General features: G+C 39.9%; 1 protein-coding gene across 2 annotated transcripts in view; it reads left to right on the top strand.

The window, feature by feature from the left end:
• Positions 1-2722: 2722 nt before the first annotated feature.
• The window catches only part of MTFR1 (mitochondrial fission regulator 1), a 65216-nt gene continuing 53232 nt past the window's right edge, over positions 2723-14706 (top strand). The window contains exon 1 of one of the 2 annotated variants that reach the window (XM_036090037.2): positions 2723-2822. The gene's annotated coding sequence lies outside the window, so the exon portion shown is untranslated. The remainder of the gene's footprint in view (positions 2823-14706) is intronic. The other variant, XM_078072334.1, reaches the window with a different exon arrangement.

The raw sequence follows: 14706 nt of genomic DNA, 5'->3' as shown, positions 1-14706 counted from the left end.
GATGTAAACAAAGAATTAAAAAACAATGTGATAATATATTCCTAGCTTTGTCCACTGAGAGGTTGTATATATAAAATATAAACAAAATATAAAATATACATGATACTTTATGAATAAATGAATATAAATAAGTAAATGGGCAGAAGAAACAAATCTTACTTAGAGAAGAATTATAAGTTATTTATGTAGATATTCCACTCCAAGAGTTGAAGCTTAATCTCTTATGACACTTGAGGGTGGGTAGGATTTAGTGACTTGCTTCCAAAGAAGAGAATATGGAAAGAGGGTAAAAAATGCAACTTTACAGTGGAGAAACTAGCAAACATTACCATGGTCAAGTTAACATCAGCAGAAATAAATCATGCTAATATTATGTACCCCCTGATATGATGTGATGAGAAGGGCATCTCAATGTGTGATATTTCTCCCAAACCTTAGAACCCCAGTCTAATCATGAGAAAAATAGCAGACAAATTCAAATCAAGGCCTATTTTATAATATATCTGACCACACTCCTCAAAACTGTCATGGTCATATCAAGATTATGAAAAACAAGGAAATACTAAGAAACTGTCACAGACCAGGAGTCTAAGCAAGGAGGCATGATGATTAAATGCAATGTGGCATCTTGGATTGGATCCTGGAACAGAGAAAGGACATTAATAAAACCTGAATAAAGTCTGGAGTTTAGTAAATAGTAATGTACAAATGGTGGCTCCTTAATTTTATAAATGCATCATGGTAATGCATGATGTTAGCATTAATGGAAACTGGGTGAGGGGTAAATAGGAATTCTGAACAATCTTTGCAACTTTTCTGTAAATCTAAAATTATTCTAAAATAAAGTTTATTGAAAGCAAAAAGTGAAGCACCCTGATTATAATGTCAAGTATGATGACTGGAAGATCTTCCCCTACTTTCTGGCTCAACACATTTTGCACCCTTTCTCCTCCACCAGCCACATACTTCTGGTGCCAGGTGCCATGAGACACATCCATAGGCCCTCTGTGAGATGGCATATAGTATGGCTAGGAGTATCCTGGGAAGACATTACAACATCGTGAGAGTCAGTAATAACTGATCACAAAAGGAATCTAAGTTCAACTCAATCCTCTTCCCCTCACCCAGACCCCAAAATGCCCAGGGTAACTGGAGGGCACCTAGCTTGCAGAGAAATGTGAAGAAAAGGAAGCTGGAATGGGGAAAAAAGGCACGTCTTAACCTATCTCTGTTTGAAGGTTTCTTTAAGCCACGTTCCTTTTAAAGAGTAGAAAACAGAGCGCCTGGGTGGCTCAGTCGTTAAGCGTCTGCCTTCGGCTCGGGTCATGATCCCAGGGTCCGGGATGGAGCCCCACATCCGGCTCCCCGCTCAGCGGGAAGCCTGCTTCTCCCTCTCCCACTCCCCCTGCTTGTGTTCCCTCTCTCGCTGTGCCTCTCTCTGTCAAATAAATAAATAAAATCTTAAAAAAAAAATAGTAGAAAACAACATAGGACCATGTGAACTCAGTGCTAGGGTCCCTCCTGGGGTCTTGGAAAGGTCTGGGGCAAGTCAGGGGTCTGAGCACAAGCTTCATTAGCTTCTCAGTAAATCCACCCTTTAAAGATCTCAGAAGGAACAGGTAAACTTTGCCAGAAATGGCGCTATCCTTTGCCTCCACTCCTTTAGCTCAGAAGCACTGACTCTTTCATCAAGCCTCAGCCGAAGCACACCTCTAGAAAGTGTTCCCTGAGCCCTCGGGCTGGCTTAGGCAGGTCTCCCAGGCTTCCACCATTCCTCCATTATAACATTTGGTTAAGTTTGTGTTTGTCTTCCTGTTAGCCCGGAGGCTCACTGAGGGCGTGGTTCAAGGCTTTTAAAAATCTTTGCACTGTCATAATGGGCTCCCAGTAAGTCCTTGTTGAGTAAATGGATTAATGCTCTTGCTGAAGTTGGGAAGCCCTCTCCAAGAGACCCGGGAAACCGGGACAAAACCACCATAGCTCTGGTGCCTGCTGAGTGACCTGTGTGATCAATTACAAAGGGAGGGTAAGAGAGACAGCCAATCAGCAACAGCCTCTTTAAAGGCCATACAGAAATACTTAAACAGGTTTTTCACTCTACACATGAATTTCTTATTGGGCCTACACAGGTTACCATGCTGAATGTATTCTTAGCTATAGATGTAATGATCATTTTCATGGCAGAATTATTTGAAATCTTAGTGTCCCAGAACATTCAACTATTAAAAAACGTGTCCCACGAATCAGACTAAACAGACGGTGGAACTGAAGACAGTAAAATCCTCATCCATGCTCTTTGTACACTCCGGACCCTCAAACCCCCTAAACACAAACGCACCCGGGATTTGAAGTTCACGTGGGAAGATCTGTCAGGTAAACAGAAGTCTCAATAGCGTGGGATAAAAGGACTCAAGATAAGTCAGGTTAACAAGGGCTTAAAACTCCCAGCTTCTTTCAAGGTAATACACACTTGCGGCTACAAAATGTGGGTCTTGCTACACACTTAGAGAAGGGGGTTTACTAACAAAGTACTTTCGTAGACAGAGCAGTGAAGACACAAAGCGAAGTCCATGCGAAAGCGCCCGCCTCTAGCCAAGCACCGCGCTTGCGCACACTCACGGTGAGAGGTCTGTGCCTGTGGGCGGGTCGTCTCTCTTCCCTCCGGGCTCTCAGTACCGGCCTCCGGGCCGGAGGAAGCAGCTGATTGGTCAGTCTGGTCCGGATTTGGGGCGGAGATTGGGTGATTGGCAGTAAGTCCCCCGGGATAGCCAAGCTGGAAGCTAAAGAAGCTCAAGAAGGCGCCTGGCTGCCGCGCGGTCGAGGTAAGTGGGGCTAGGGACTCAAGAAAGCGGTTGGGGGGGGTGGGGGGTCGAGGAGGCGCTCCCAGGCCTGAGGGCGGTAGGAAGTCCTGGTAACAAAGTAGAAGCTGGAGGAGTTCCCGATTCGGGCATGAGGGGAGGACGGCGGGCTCCGTGGGCCGGTTGGGTGTCTGCGCCGCGGCTGAAGGGAGGCGAAGACGCTCTCGGGCAGCCGGGGTGGCTGAGGGCTCTGCTGGGGCTGGAGCTCCGGCAGAGCGGAGGGAAGTCGGCTGGCTTGCCCTGAAGGCTGGGACTCACCCACCCACATCTGCCCCCCTCCCCCCCCGGCCCTTAGGTCCATCTTTCCGAGGCCACAGTTCACTCGCCAGCCGCTAGGCGGCGGTTGCCTTGGGTGTTGCGCTCTTTCCCGGGATTAGACCGGCCGGCCTCCGCGGGTGCGCCTCCGGGCCGGGCCTCGGGGATTCTGGGAGGAGACGCACACTTTCTGGTCCGCCTGGGAGGCTTAACCAGTCTCACCTGGCTTGTGTTGTTTCACTTTCCGCCTCCCGGTACTTCCCGATGTAGCTTCCTGAACGTAACGAGGATTTTGCGTTAAGCCCCACAAAAAAGATCGACCTTTGGACATTTAAAAAAACGTTTTATTATGGAAATCTTCAAATGTACAAGGTCGAGAGGATGGTATAACGAACTTGGCGAACCCTTCACCCAATTTTAGCAATTGTCAACACATGGCCGGGCTTGCTCCCGCTCCACGGGTTATTTTCAAGCAAATCCCAGACATTTAATCTCTCTTAGATATTTCTACGGCTTTGTCATGGTCAATAATTATACTATTTTTCTAATCATTTGCCTTCTAGAGGGGTTGAGTAAAAATAAGGCAAACGTAAAGGTGTAGACGGCGCAAATTTAGTTTGCGCTTCAAGAATGTGGGCAGTTCCCCAACAGTGCAGTTTCACTACCCTGTACTCAGGTTTTCAAAATCATTAAAAACGAAGGTACCAAACAATCTAGTCTTGGCAGTAGCATTATTGTTTTTGAGCAGTAATATTAATATTGATAATTTCTATTTATGTGGCTCTTGGTATGTATGAAGCACTGTGAAATTGTTTCCACCTATTCATTTAATTTTTACAACAGCCATGTGCAGTAGGTATTATCCAGTTTTACAGATGAAGGAAAAGGGGGACTAAGCAATTTGCCTAAGGTCACACTGATGTAAATAAGGGGGGAGTAGGGGGTAGGAGGTCGGGTTTAGGATATTAACCCTGGTCAGTGCCAGGTTCTTGCTCTTTTAACCATAATTAAGTTTCCTAAGAACTGTGGAATAAATGTAACTGCTGAGGATCATTTCTACTGAGCTATAAAATCCATAATGGAAAAAAAAAAAACCCTGGAATTTACGAATACAGTAATAAGATAGGTATTTTTGTTTCTTTCAAACAACCGTAGTGAGATAGTTATTTTTGTTTCTTTCAAACAGTAAAAGGTTAATGCAATTGAATTTTAAGTTAAAAATCAAAGTATGTAAATGTAGATCAATAAATACAAGTGTTTACAATTTCTATACTATAGGACCAGTTAAAGGGGAAAGAAAACCAGAAAAAATATATATCAACGAATAGTCTCAACTTCCTTTGGCATTTAGCATGTACTGGCTATTTATATTAAATACTTTAAACTGTGTCCCTTATCTTCTCAGTCTTACACTATTTCTAAGACAGTATCTTCATCCAAATAATGTTAGAGGAGTAAGGAACTAGAAAAAGACAGCTGGGCTTTTTCAGAGGACAGTAGGGAAGACCAGTTAAATTGGACTTTAGGATTCCTACTGTAGGGGATTAATTCAGAAGTCTAGAATTAAAGTTAGACTCCCATGTGAAGTACTTTGAGTGCCAAGTTTAAGGAGTTTGAACTTGAGCAAAACAGTGGCTCACTGATTGCAACCATCTCTTGGAAGAGTGAACTGGGCACTATCAAAAAGATGGCTTCACCTTCACAAGATTAGTGACTTGACCTGGGGGATATATAGGAAACAGATTTGGGTAACTGTTGAATTTATGGATATAAGGCAAGGAAAAGAGAAAAACAAATAGCCCAAAAGAGGGGGATGAAAAGACAGCGAAGTTCTGAAGTGCTGGTAAATGTCAGTTTCCACGAGTTTTTTGTTTTGTTTTGTTTTATTTTTTTAAAGTAAGCTCCACACCGAACGTGGAACCCAGTGCTGGGCTTGAATTTGTGACGGGGAGATCAAGACTTGAGCTGAGATTCAGACTCAGACTCTTAACCGACTGAGCCACCCAGGCACCCCAACAAGTTTGTTTTCTTAGGCAGATTTTTTAAAATGATGAAAAGGGAACTTTTGATCTGATGAAAAGGATTTCCGTAAAAGTTACAGTATATATATATCCTACTTAATGATGAAATATTTATTTCCCTTATGTGAGTTAAGAAAGAGGACAAAAGTGACTACTGTCAACACTTCTGAACAATTCAATAAAGCCAGGAAAAAGACAAAGAAGATACAAAATTTGGAAACGTGACATGGTTATCATCATAAAAATTTGAAAATTTACTTTAACAGAATTATTTAGTACTTACTGCAAATTAGATAGTAAAATTATACAAACCATAAAACTTTTAGTAGCTTTAAAAAGCTAATATTGAGGGGCGCCTGGGTGGCTCAGTCATTAAGTTGTCTGCCTTCTGCTCGGGTCATGATCCCAGGTTCCTGGGATTGAGCCCCACATCGGGCTTCCTGCTCAGCGGGAAGCCTGCTTCTCCCTCTCCCACTCCCCCTGCTTGTGTTCCCTCTCTCGCTGTGTCTCTCTCTGTCAAATAAATAAAATCTTAAAAAAAAAAGCTAATATTGAGGAATAAATCTAATTAAATATTTGCAAGCCTTTAAGTGGAAAACTACAAAATATGATTAAAAATTAAAAATTAAAGTAGACTTAGGGCGCCTGGGTGGCTCAGTTGGTGAAGCGTCTGCCTTTGGCTCAAGTCATGATCCCAGGATTCTGGGATCAAGTCCCACGTCCAAGGCTCCCAAGCTCAGGAGAAGTCTGCTTCTCCTTCTGTCTGCCCCTCTCCCTTGCTCATGTGTGTGCTTGCTCTCTCTCAAATGAATAAATAAATAAAAATCTTAAAAAAATAAAAGTAGACTTAAATAAAATGGGGGTTATGGAATTTAAGTAAATTGGGAGTTTGAATATTGTTAAGGCGTCAGTTCTCCCCAAATTGATCTGTAAATTTACTGTGATTCTCATTAAATTTGAGTAGGTTTTGTGGCAATTGGGAGATGATGATTCTATAATTAATATGAAAATATATAAGACCAAAAGCAATAATGATCGAAAGAAGAACAAAGTCAGAGAACTTAGACCACTGGATATCAAAACTGATTACAAAGCTATGATAATTAAATAGAACAGTGGTACAAAGAAAAGTATCCAGAATTAGGCTCAGATGGTTCTTGCAGTAAACTGTGCTGAGGCAGCTGAATATATGGAAAGTAACCAAATTCTCAGCTTCATGCTAATCATAAAAATGAATTTGTGGTGTATCTAGAACTAAATGTGCAATGTGAAACAAAACTTCCTGAAAAAGATACAGGAGAATTTCTGCATGATCATGGTATAGGCAGAGATTGATTTGTTAAGGACATAAAATACACTAACCAAAAAACAAAGATAAATTGAACTACATTAAAAATCAGAACTTCTTAATTTAAAATATTTACTCACCATTTTGAAACATTTTGGTCATCTGTACTAATTTATTTTAAAATACTTTTTTTTTTTTAAAGTAATCTTTACACCAATATGGGGCTTGAACTTACAGCCCTGAGGGTTGCATGCCCTAGTAATGGAGCCAGCCAGGTATTCTGATCATCTGTGTTTTAAATGTTTAGAGCTCTGTGAAAAGGAAATCAATTGCCCATCAGTATTTTTAAAAAATTTTATTAGAATGTAGATTTTTTTTTTTTTAATTGAAGTCTAGTTGACATACTGTTACATTAGTTTCAGGGGTACAACTAGTGATTCTAGAAGTCTATATGTTCTGCTATGCTCACACACATAGCTACTCTCTGTCACCGTACAACAGTATTTCAATATCATTGACTATATTATCCATGCTATAGCTTTCATCTCCTATGACTTACTCCATAATTGGAAGCCTGTAGCAACCACTCCTCTTCACCCTTTTTTTCCATCCCTGACCCCCTGCCCTTCTGACAACCACCAGTTTATTCTTTGTATTTATGGGTTTTTTAGATTCCACATATAGATGAAATCATATGGTGTTTATCTTTCTCTGACTTATTTTACTTAGCATGATATCCTCTAGGTCCATCCATATTGCATATGGCAAGATCTCATTCTTTTTCATGGCTAAGTAATATTCCTGTGTATGTGTGTGTATACTACATCTTTTAACCATCTATGGATGGATACTTGGGTTGCTTCCATATCTTGGCTATTATAAATAATGCTGAAATAAAAATAGGGATGCATATCTTTTCAAATTGTGGGTTTGTTTTCTTCGGGTAAATACCCAGAAGTGGAATTAGTGGATTGTATGGTATTTTCTATTTTAATTTCTTTGAGGACCTTCCTTACTGTTTTCCACAGTGGCTGCACCAATTTCCATTCCGAACAGTGCATAGGGTTCCTTTTTCTCCACATTCTTGCCAACACTTTTTATTTCTTCTTGATACTAGCCATTCTGACTGGTGTAAGGTGGCAGTGTTGCTTTGATTTGCATTTCCCTGATGATTAGTGATGTTGAGCATTTTTTCATGTGTCTGTTGATTAACTGTATGTCTTCTTTGGAAAAATGTATATTCAAGTCCTCTGCCTATTTTTTAATTGTATTGTTTGGGTGTTTTTTTTTTGTTTGTTTTGTGTGTGTGTGTGTGGGAGGGGTGGGGGTTGCATGTATATATTTTGGACATTAACCCCTTATCTGATATATCACTTACATATAACCCCTTATCTGATATATCACTTACATATATCTTCTCCCATTCAGCAGATTCCCTTTTACAGTTTCCTTTGCTGTGCAAAAGCTTTTCAGTTTAATGTAGTTCCAGTTGTTTATTTTTATTTTGTTCCTTGCCTGAGGAGACAGATACAAAAAATATTGCTGAGACCAATGTCCAAGAGTTTACTGCCTGTGTTTTCTTTTAGGAATTTTATGGTTTCAGGTCTTACATTTAATCTTTTATTTTCAGTGTGTATGGCGTAAGAAAGTGATCCAGTTTCATTCTATTGCATGTAGCTGTACAGTTTTCCCAACACCGTTTATTGAAGAAACTGTCTCTTTCCCTTTTTATTTTCTTGCCTCCTTTGTTATGGATTGACTACATATGTGTGGACTTATTTCTAGGATCTCTGTTCTGTTCCATTGATCTTTGTGTCTGTTTTTATGTCAGTACCATCTGTTTTGATTTCTGTAGCTTCGTAGTACAGTTTGAAATATGGGTGCATGAAATCTCCAGCTTTGTTCTTCTTTCTCAAGATTATAGCCAATTTTTATAGATCATTTGTGCTTCTATACAAATTTTAGGATTATTTGTTCTAGTTCTCTGAAAAAATGCTATTGGAATTTTGATGGGGATTGCATTGAATCTGTAGACTGCTTTGAGTGATAGGGACATTGTAACTATTAATTCCTCCAACCCAGGAGCATGGTGTATCTTTCCATTTATTTGTGTCATTTTTAGTTCCTTCTGTCAATGTCTTGGAGTTTTCAGAGCACAGGTCTTTTACTCCTTTGTTAAATTTATTTGTAGGTATTTTCTACTTTTTAATGCAATTTCAGTGGAATTATTTTCTTAATTTTTCTTTCTGATAGTTTGTATTAGTGTATAGAAGCCCAACAGATTACTCTATATATTAATTTTGTATCCTGCATCTTTACTGAATTCGTTTATTAGTTGTAATGGTTTTTTGGTGGAGTCTTTAGGGTTTTCAGTATGTAGTATCATGTCATCTGTAAATAGTGACAATTTTTTATTTCTTCCTTACCAATTTGGATGTCTTTTATTTTTTGTCTGATTGCTGTAGCTAAGATTTGCAGTATTGTGTTGAATAAAAGAGGCAAGAGTAGGTATTCTTGCCTTGTTCTTCATACTAGAGGAAAAGCTTTCAGCTTTTCACTGTTGAGTATGATGTCAGCTGTGGGTTTGTCATATATGTCCTTTATTATATTGAGATACATTCCATCTATAACAACTTCGTTGAGTTTTTTTTTTTTTTTTAAATTTTATTTATTTATTTGAGACAGAGAGAATGAGAGAGAGAGAGCACATGAGAGGGGTGAGGGTCATAGGGAGAAGCAGGCTCCCTGCCGAGCAGGGAGCCCGATGCGGGACTCGATCCAGGGACTCCAGGATCATGACCTGAGCCGAAGGCAGTCGCTTAACCAACTGAGCCACCCAGGCGCCCTCGTTGAGTTTTTTTTTTATCATGATGAATGTTGAATTTTGTCAGATGGTTTTTCTGCATCTATTGAGATGATCATATGATTTTTATCTTTCTTTTTGTAATGTGGTGTAATGCATTGATTGATTTGCAGATGTTGAACCATCCTTGCATCCCTGGAATAATTTTGGTAATTTTCTGGTTGTTTCTGTAGTTCTCTGTTCCATCCTTTTTCTCTTACTCTTTTCCCTTATTTAACAACTTTGTTTAGTGTTTTTTTTTAATTAATTAAATTTTATTTTATTTTAAGATTTTATTTATTTATTTGACAGAGACACAGCGAGAGAGGAAACACAAGCAGGGGGAGTGGGAGAGGGAGAAGCAGGCTTCCCGCCAAGCAGGGAGCCCGATGTGGGGCTCGATCCCAGGACCCTGGGATCATGACCTGAGCCAAAGGCAGACGCTTAACGACTGAGCCACCCAGGTGCCCCTTAAATTTTATTTTTTTAACTTGTGAATGGATCTTATTTTTTTCCCCAGTGATTCATCAGTGTTATATAATACACAGTGCTCATTACATCACGTGCCCTCCTTAATGTCCATCACTCAGTTACCCCAACCCCCAAGCCCCTCCTCTCCAGCAGCCCTCAGTTTGTTTCCTATGATTATGAGTCTCTTATGGTTTGTCTCCCTCTCTGATTTTATCTTGTTCTTTTTTCCCCTCCTTTCCCCTATGATCCTGTTTTGTTTCTTAAATTCCACATGAGTGAGATCCTATGATTGTCTTTCTCTGACTGACTTATTTCATTTAGCATAATACCCTCTAGTTCCATCCGTGTCATTGCAGATGGTAAGGTTTCTTTTTTTTTTTTTTTTTTGGATGGCTGAGTAGTATTCCAATTTATATATATACCACATCTTCTTTATCCATTCATCTGTCGATGGACATCTGGGCTCTTTCCATAGTTCAGCTATTGTGGACATTGCTGCTATAAACATTTGGGTGCAGGTGTGCCTTTGGATCACTACATTTGTATCTTTGGGATAAATACCCAGTAGTGCAATTGCTGGGTCGTAGGGTAGCTCTATAGAAACTGAACGAATGAGTGAACAAAGAGTTCTCTGAACCTACTACACCCAATCTCTCTCTATTTTCAACTTTTTGAGGAACCTCCATACTGTTTTCCATAGTGGCTGTACCAGCTTGCTTTCCCACCAACCTTGTAAGAGGGTTCCCCTTTCTCTGCATCCTCACCAATGTCTGTCATTTCATGACTTGCTAATTTTAGCCATTCTGACTGGTGTGAGGTGGTATCTCCTTGTGGTTTTGATTTGGATTTCCCTGATGCCGAGTGATGTTGAGGATTTTTTCATGTGTCTGTTGGCCATTTGTATGTCTTCTTTGGAGAAGTGTCTGTTCATGTCTTTTCCACATTCTTTGACTGGATTATTTGTTTTTTGGGTGTTGAGTTTGAGAAATTGTTTATAGATCTTGGATACCAGCCCTTTATCTGTACTGTCATTTGCAAATATCTTCTCCCATTCTGTAGGTTGCCTTTTAGTTCTGTTGACTGTTTCCTTTGCTGTGCAGAAGCTTTTTATCTTGATGAAGTCCCAATAGTTCATTTTTGCCTCTGTTTCCCTTCCCTTTGGAGATGTGTCTAGCAAGAAGTTGCTGCGGGCTAGGTCACGGAGGTTCCTGCCTTTGTTCTCCGCTAGGATTTTGATGCATTCCTGTCTCACATTTAGGTCTTTCATCCATTTTGAGTCTGTTTTTATGTATGGTGTAAGAAAATGTTCCAGTTTCATTCCAGTTGCATGTGGCTGTCCAATTTTCCCAACACCATATGTTGAAGAGACTGTCTTTTTTCCATTGGATATTCTTTCCTGCTTTGTTGACCCCACACAGAGTTGAGGGTCTATTTCTGGGCTCTCTATTCTGTTCCATTGATGTATGTGTCTGTTTTTGTGACAATACCATGCTGTCTTGATGATCACAGCTCTCTCACATAGCTTGAAGTCAGGCATCGTGATATCCCCAACTTTGGTTTTCTTTTTCAACATTCCTTTGGCTCTTCAGGGTCTTTTCTGGTTCCATAAAAATTTTAGGATTATTTGTTCCAGCTCTGTGAAAAAAGTTGATGGTATTTTGATAGGGATTGCATTGAATGTATAGATTGTTCTAGGTAGCATAGACTTTTTTTTTTTAAAAGATTTTATTTATTTATGTGACAGAGAGACACAGCGAGAGAGGGAACACAAGCAGGGGGAGTGGGAGAGAGAGAAGCAGGCTTCCCGCTGAGCTGGGAGCCCGATGCGGGGCTCGATCCCAGGACCCCGGGATCATGACCTGAGCCGAAGGCAGACGCTTAACGACTGAGCCAACCAGGCGCCCCTAGGTAGCATAGACATTTTAATAATATTTTTTCTTCCAGTCCATGAGCATGAACGTTTTTCCATTTCTTTTGTCTTCCTCAATATCTTTCGTGAGTGTTCTATAGTATTCTGAGTTCAGGTTTATTCTTAGGTATCTTATGGTTTTTGGTGCAATTGTAAATAGGGTAGACTCTTTAATTTCTCTTTCTTCTGTCTCATTGTTAGGGTATAGAAATGCAACTGATTGCTATGTGTTGATTTTATATCCTGCCACTTTGCTGAACTTCTGTATGAGTTCTAGCAATTTTGGGGTGGAGTCTTTTGGGTTTTCCACAAAGAATATCATGTCATCTGTGAAGAGTTAGAGTTTGACTTCTTTGCCGATTTGGATGCCTTTTCTTTTTGTTGTCTGATTGGTGAGGCTAAGACTTCTAGTACTATGTTGAACAACAGTGGTGAGAATGGAATCCCTGCCATGTTCTTACCTTAGAGGAAAAGCTCTCAATTTTTCCCCATTGAGAATGATAATCACTGTGGGCTTTTGATACATGGCTTTTATGATAGAGGTATGTTCCTCTATCCCTACACTCTGAAGAGTTTTAATCAAGAAAGGATGCTGTACTTAGTCAAATGCTATTTCTGCATCTATTGAGAGGATCATATGGTTCTTGTCCTTTCTTTTATTAATATAGTGTATCACATTGATTGATTGCAAAGGCTGAACCACCCTTGCAGCCCAGGAATAAATTCCACTTTGTTGTGGTGAATAATCCTTTTAATGTAATGTTGGATCCTATTGGCTAGGATTTTGGTGAGAATTTTGGCATCCATGTTCATCATGGATATTGGTTTGTAAGTCTCCTTTTTGGTGAGGTCTTTGTCTGGTTTTGGGATCAAGGTAATGCTGGCTTTATAGAACGAGTTTGGAAGTTTTCCTTCCATTTCTGTTTTTTGAAACGGCTTCAGAAGAATAGGTATTAATTCTTTAAATGTTTTGTAGAGTTCTCCTGGGAAGCCGTCTGGCCCTGGACTCTTGTTTGTTGGGAGATTTTTGATAACTGCTTCAATTTCCTTGCTGGTTATGGGTCTGTTCAGGTTTTCTACTTCTTGTTTCAGTTCTGGTAGTTTATATGTCTCTAGGAATGCATCCATTTCTTCCAGATTGCTGAATTTGTTGGCATATAGTTGCTCATAATACGTTCTTTTTTTTCTTTTTTTTTTAAGATTTTATTTATTTATGTGAGAGAGAGACAGACAGATAGTGACAGAGATGGCGAGAGAGAGCACAGGCCGGGAGGAGAGGGAGAAGCAGGCTTCCCGCTGAGCAGGGAGGCCAACGTGGGGCTTGATCCCAGGCCCCTGGGATCATGACCTGAGCCAAAGGCAGATGCTTAACCGACTGAGCCACCCAGGCGCCCCTCATAATACGTTCTTATACTTGTTTCTATTTCTTCAGTGTTGGTTGTGATCTCTCTTTCATTCGTAATTTTATTTATTTGGGTCCTTTCTCTTTTCATTTTGATAAGTCTGGCCAGAGGTTTATCGATCTTACTAATTCTTTCAAGGAACTAGCTCCTAGTTTCCTTGATCTGTTCTACTGTTCTTTTGTTTTCTGTTTCATTGATTGCTGTTCTAATCTTTATTCATTCTTTTCTCCTGGGTTTAGGCTTTATTTGCTGTTCTTTCTCAAGCTCCTTTAGGTGTAAGGTCTTGTGTATTTGAGACCTTTCTTATTTCTTTAGAAAGGTTTGTATTGCTATATACTTCCCTCTTAAGACTGCCTTTGCTGTATCCCAAAGGTTTTGAACAGTTGTGTTTTCATTTTCATTAGTTTCCAAGAGTTTTTTAAAATTCTTCTTTAATTCCCTGGTTGACCCATTCATTCTTTAGTAGGATGCTCTTTAACCTCCATGTATTTGAGTTCTTTCCAAATTTCCTCTTGTGATTGAGTTCAAGTTTCAAAGCATTGTGGTCTGAAAATAAGCAGGGAATGATCCCCGTCTTTTGGTACTAGTTGAGACCTGATTTATGACCCTGTATGTGGTCTATTCTGGAGAATGTTCCATGTGGACTCCAGAAGAATGTGTATTCTGTTGCTTTAGGATGGAATGCTCTGAATATACCTGTGAATTCCATCTCATCCAGTGTGTCATTCAACCCTTGTTCATCTTCTGTTTAGATGATCTGTCCGTTGCAGTGAGTGGAGTGTTAAAGTCCCCTACTATTGTTGTATTATTATCAATGTGTTTCTTTAATTTTGTTATTAATTGCTTTATATAATTGGCTGCTCCCATGTTAGGGGCATAAATATTTACAGTTGTTAGATCTTGTTGGATAGACCCTTTAATTATGATACAGTGTCGTTCTTCATCTCTTATTACAGTCTTTGGTTTAAAATCTGTTTTGTCTTATATAAGGATTGTGACCCCAGCTTTCTTTCAATGTCCATTAGCATGACAAATGGTTTTCCACCCCTTCACTTTCAATCTGGTGGTGTCTTTGAGTCTAAAATGAGTCTCTTGCAGATACAATACTGATGGGTCTTGCTTTTTTATCCAGTCTCATACCCTGTGTCTTCTGATTGGGGCATTTGGCCCACTTACATTCAGAGTAACTATTGAAAGATAGGAATTTAGTGCCATTGTATTACCTGCAAAGTCACTGTTTCTGTATTTGGTCTCTGTTCCTTTCTGGTCTATGTTACTTTTGAGCTCTCTTTGCTTAAAGGATCCCCTTTAATGTTTCTTGCAGGGCTGGTTTAGTGATCACACATTCTTTAAGTTTGTCCTGGAAGCTTTTTATCTCTCCTTCTGTTTTTGAATGACAGCCTTGCTGGATAAAGTATTCTTGGCTGCATATTTTTCTCATTTAGCACCCTGAATATGTCATGCCAGTCCTTTCTGGCCTGCCAGGTCTCTGTGGATAGGTCTGCTGCCAATCTAATGTTCCACTCTTGTAGGTTACGGATCTCTTGTCCTGAGCTAGTTTCAGGATTTTCTCTTTGTCTCTGAGATTTGCAAGTCTCACTATTATATGTTGAGGTGTTGACTATTTGTTGATTTTGAAGGGGGCTCTCTGTGCCTCCT

The sequence above is a fragment of the Halichoerus grypus genome, chromosome 5 (genome assembly GCF_964656455.1).
Source record: "Halichoerus grypus chromosome 5, mHalGry1.hap1.1, whole genome shotgun sequence".
NCBI lineage: Eukaryota > Metazoa > Chordata > Mammalia > Carnivora > Phocidae > Halichoerus > Halichoerus grypus.
This window is presented reverse-complemented; position numbering and strand designations above follow the sequence as displayed.